The sequence below is a fragment of the Pogoniulus pusillus genome, chromosome 2, assembly GCF_015220805.1.
Source record: "Pogoniulus pusillus isolate bPogPus1 chromosome 2, bPogPus1.pri, whole genome shotgun sequence".
Classification (NCBI taxonomy): domain Eukaryota; kingdom Metazoa; phylum Chordata; class Aves; order Piciformes; family Lybiidae; genus Pogoniulus; species Pogoniulus pusillus.
Window position 1 is genome coordinate 50,228,606 of NC_087265.1, and position 5,136 is coordinate 50,233,741.

General features: G+C 42.0%; 1 protein-coding gene across 1 annotated transcript in view; it reads left to right on the top strand.

Annotated features, from left to right (window-relative positions):
• The window catches only part of MAP3K2 (mitogen-activated protein kinase kinase kinase 2), a 53,378-nt gene extending 48,540 nt beyond the window's left edge, over nucleotides 1-4,838 (top strand). The window contains exon 18 of the mRNA XM_064165653.1: nucleotides 864-4,838. The gene's annotated coding sequence lies outside the window, so the exon portion shown is untranslated. The remainder of the gene's footprint in view (nucleotides 1-863) is intronic.
• The last annotated feature ends 298 nt before the right edge of the window (nucleotides 4,839-5,136 follow it).

The following is a 5,136-nucleotide window of genomic DNA, read 5'->3' on the forward strand; positions in this document are numbered from 1 at the left end:
CCTGGCAGAAAAGTCAAACTCTCACATTATTGTAGAACACAACAGAAATCATTTAAAAGGGCATTTGGAAACGAACTGTTGGACCGCAGAACTGAAACGACGTCTACGATTTCAGATGATTCATTGCTTGCTTTTGTTACTTTGTAAAGGCAGAGGGGGCTGGTGCTGTGAACTCTCTCCGTTCTGACACGGCTCGTACCTGCTCTGCGTCTGTAGAGGACTATCAGAATTTCAGAGTGCATAGAGACAGAACAGTAAGCTTTGGTGTTGGGGGGGGGTGGGTTTGGGTTTGGGTGTTTTTGGGTTTTTTTACCCAGTTTGCAACTTTCTCGGTCAGGGTAGAGAATGCAATGTTTTATGAGCATGGAAAGAACAAGTCAGACCAAGGAAAGTTTTAGGAAGATGAAAGGGAATTGGACTTGTACTGGTTTTATTTTTTTCCCCTCTTCTCTGTCGTTACATAAAAGCTATGAAAGAGGCCTTTAAGAAAAATTGGTATGTGTTCTGCTGTAAAAGGATTTTGCTTTATAAGCAAAATATACTGACAGCAGGGATGGGAAGTTTAATGTAGTGCCCAATAGTTTAGGTAAATTAAAAGTCATGTAATTGAAATAAGTGACTTCAAACAGATCGAGAAGGTACCAAAACCAAGGTGAAAGTGTATCTAAAAATCAGTGGTGGACAATGATTTCTGAAGAGGTAAGGAAATTTTCTATGACCCAAAAGGGCATTAAAGGGAAACTGTAACCAGGTTTATCTGCAGCATTCATAACGTTTAAATATATGTAATACTCTAAGAAAAAGCTGCACTCTGAAGCTCAACATTTTCACACCTGGTTTTCTTCTGTGTCTTTTTTTGTCAGGCAGTGCTGGCTCATGTGTACTGCAACACCACTTATGTGTTGCGATACTCCATCGCTGAGTAATCAAATTTGCTGCTTTTGTGCCTTTGCTAAGAAACGGCATTCGGTCATGGCAATGGTAAGGTTCTGTGGAGCCAGTAAGCAAGTCTGCACAGTGCATTCTCCTTAGTTGCCTTCCTTAATTTCTGCAGAAAAGGTGCCACTGTAAAGACAGTACTTAAATGAAGATGACATTTGCCAGTTCTGGTGATTCTAGTAAAATGTCCTTAATTTAACTAAGATTAAGCTTGAACTGTATTCTTTTGTTCTCAGCCTTTGGAGGCTGTCTACTGATTCAAACAACTTAGAATAGATTAGATGGTTTTGAGCTAGAAATAAACTTCCTTGGAAGAGGTTGCAGAGCTGACAGTTTATCATATCTAACTAACAAAAATATCAGCATATTCAAACTGTTAATTATTCTTAACTGTTAAATCCAGTTACTGGGGAAAGGACAATGAAAACAGCACTCACAGGGTGTTTTTGCCTTGCTGTAAGTGCTACAATGAAGCTATGCTCTCAAAAAATAAGGATGGAGGTTCACAGTGAGTGTGCAGATTTTCAAAGGACTGACTTACCTCCTAATGAATTGCATTACTCTCTGCACACAGAAACTGAAAAAACCCAAGCTGCTTCTGCAGTATGCTTTTTATGGTGTAACTCGTAGTTAGAACTGTAGGTTTCAGTCATGCTGGGCCAAGTTGTTTATTTTTAATTAGGGTGATAAAAATGTCCATGAAAGTACTTAAAGATATGAACCTACCAAGTGCAGAGTTAAATCTATGTGGACTTTTCTTGACAGTTTAAATGTAGTCTTAAAATTTTAACTTGATTTGCAGTTCAAATCCTAGCTAACAAGTCCTTCCAGTGTAACAAAATGAAAAGGTTTTGTTAGGGGTTTAGTTGTTTGGGTTTTTGGTTTTATTTTAGCTAGTGCCTTTTTATCTGTATGCCTTAATTTTGGTCATATTTGAACACCACATTCAAATATGTCAGACAATTCAGTGTCACCAAAGCAGTCTTCAAGTGTGTTTTTTTTTTCAAAGTGGCCAAATCAGAATTCACCTGACTGCACTGAAAGTAAACCTAGTTGTCATCTGTTGCAGAGACTTAAAGTGAGAGCACTTCCCAAAGGCTTCCCGTGCCGATACAGGTTTTGGATTTGTATTCTGGAGACTGTACTCTGATGCACATACCAGAAAAAGGACTTCCTGCACTCACAGAAATACCATTAGTCAAGATTTAGCTCCCTAGCCCTGGGTACTATACTTTGGGTGTATCGCATGGATCGCAGCAGAGTTCTTAATGGACTTGAAACTATAGATGGTACCTTTGTAACTGTAGTACTGTGTTAGAAGCTGTTTCCTTTTAGTGCACAGGAATGCAATGTGCCTAAGCAAATCCACAGATTTCTTAGTGAAGGTAGCATCATGCTTATGAAATTCTTTCCCGTGTCTTTGGGAAAATCCTAATCCTGCCATTGTCTTGACTGAAAGCCTCGTAGCGCCTGTAGGTATAGCATGGTACACCAAGCCATTACTTTTGGACAACGTAGAGCAATGTCTAACTGCAGCTTCAGAGAGTTGAGAACACTGATCAGATTTTACAGTTATTTATAACCAATTTCTTACTTCATTAATCTTGGAAGTCTTTGTCATGCATATAGGAAGGCATAATTTGTTGTTCTTGAATGTAAATCCCTACGGTGTTTCTGGAAGAGCAAAAGTATGATGCCACTATAACCTCTTCTTGCTGGTAACTTGCTGTCTTGTGGTAATGACAAGTCTCCAGTGTACAATCACATACAATTACCAAAGCTTTTCTATCCTCATAGACAAATAGCCAAAAGTGATGCTTCATGGGTTAGGACTGTTACTTATAGATACATAGATATCCATCAGTGAGCTTTGGCTGAGTAAAGCAGGTACTAGTAAGAAGTGATAGACAATGCCTGTATTTAAAAGGTTTGGGTGCTAATAGTTGCTGTTTCAATGTGCAGAATTGATGGCAGCATTAAAATGATGAGTTTACTTTTAAAAATGCTTCTGAACTTAATCTTACTGTTGCCATTTTAAAACTAATCCGTAAGCTTGGTGATTAGACATGGTGACTTTTACAGCTAGGTTTGATCCCTGGGACATTTAAGGAATGCCATGAACATAAGTAGGTTTGTGACCTGAATTGCTCAGCGCACCACAGCAGAAACATTTCAAAGCTGATGGGAAGCAGTCTGCTTGGTGTGACAACCAAACCTCACCTCACCCACAGTTACAGGGATGTTGATGCTGCCTTCAGGGGGAACCACAAATGCATACCAAAGAAGGCAGGCAGAATTGCTACCAACCTGGAGTTTCTGAATCAAAATCCTCAATCAGAAACAGGACTTCTTTTCTCTTTTTATTTCCCCTACTTGACCTGCAGTTTACTTTTCTTTCTACTAGGTGTAACTTAAGTACTGTGTAGGTGGTGGCCATGGATAGCTCCCGAATAAGGTCCAAGTTCATGTACAGCTTTATACCAGCGCCCTCCCAATTGGACCCAGGACACTGCAGCTTCCTGGAGCAATCCTTGGGGCTTCTCTTATTTGAAGGCTCAATGGGATGGAGGAGTTAAACTTCTCACATTTCAAAGCAGCAGTGGTAGCAGTCATGTATTGGCTGCTTTGCATTGATTACTTTAAAGGGGGAGGAGTTGGATTAAAATACATGAAAATTCTGTCTCGTGGGTCTCAGCCCTTATGTTGAGGTCACTGGCGAGGCTCGAAGGTTAGGCTCTATTGTCTCTTGACAGGAAAGGGATGCTCTAAAGCCAGAGTGGGCGGATATTCCTGGGAAATACTTTAGAGGTTACTTGTGTCTTCTGCCCCGAGGCTAGATGATCCTTTTCCCCAGAAGCTATGTAACGTGGATTTAAAAACAAGGATTGCATTTCACTTTCTGAGCATTAGAATGTCAGTTCCCTAGTGTGTGTTTCTCGTTAACACCAGTAAGAAAAGACAGTGCCATCCTAAAATTGGAATGGTTTACTGCAGTATAGTGTCTGTCATCTCAGACCTCGTAGGAGTCATACAATGGAGTATCACTGTAAATAGGTGGAGGAGACTTAGATGAGTTGAAACGTAGGCTTTTAGTTTTCCTGAAGCTATGAATAAAGATTTGTAAATTTACTCTTGATCTAATGTACATTTTTATGTAGCCATTAAATTCTCTATTTAATCTATCAGTTTCTCACTGTAAATGTTTCTACTCTCAGTTGGATGCTGGGCACTGTTTGTAATGTATGTACACAAAGGTGTTTTTTTCTATCAGCGTTGACTTTTTTGCACATTTTTGGAAGTATTTAATTTGTACACTGATTTAATACTCTGACCAGTTGTCGACGGGCGTATGAGAATCAGGCGTGTGTGCAATGTACTACTGTCCGGATGGGTGGGGGCTCAGGCCTTGGGAGGTGTTGCTACCAGTGACTGCGCTGCTGTTGCTGCTTTACGTGGAGTATCTGGTGTATGAAACAAACAAACGAGCGCAGATAAACCATTACATCAGCTTACGGTTATCCTGGCCGAGGAACTCGGGCGTTGGGCATTGCTCGCTCGTTCCGTTGTCCAACACCTTGCAGGCTGAGAGGCAAACCGGCGGCCCCCTTGTGACTCTGTGTACGCAGTGACTGTGTGTGTGTATATATCCCAGTAACCTTATTCCACAGTTTCGTTTCTACATTTTTATGAACTTGTTTTTTAAGGGTACTATGTTTAGTTAGAATAATTAAATCTATAAAAGCTTTGAGAGATGATTTACTAGATAAATATATTTTCAGCTGGCTGACGTTCAAACTATTTTTTTAATTTTCGTTTTTAACCATTCGAAATGTATTTGTATTTCCAAGATCAGACACGAACTGTACTTAGAACTCTATTAAAACACTCTGTAGGGACAAGAGTGTGCCTCCTCTGTTCGCAGCTCTGCCCACCGGCGCTGCCCACGGCCCTTTCCCATGGCTCCTCTTCAACCTGCGCCTTGCAGAAGGCGAGGTTTGGAGTGATGCCTGCCTTTAAACCCGGTCGTGTGCCCTGCGCCGCTGCCTTTGCCCCGGGGCGGCCGCCCCTGCCACCGCGGCCGCGCTGCTCCGCCCGCCCGCCCCGAGCCCCGCGGCGGCTCCCGGCGGCACCGAGCCTCCGCCCCTCCCGCGCGCCGGAAATGACGCGCCGGGCGGGCGCCGCTGCGGGGCGGCCATG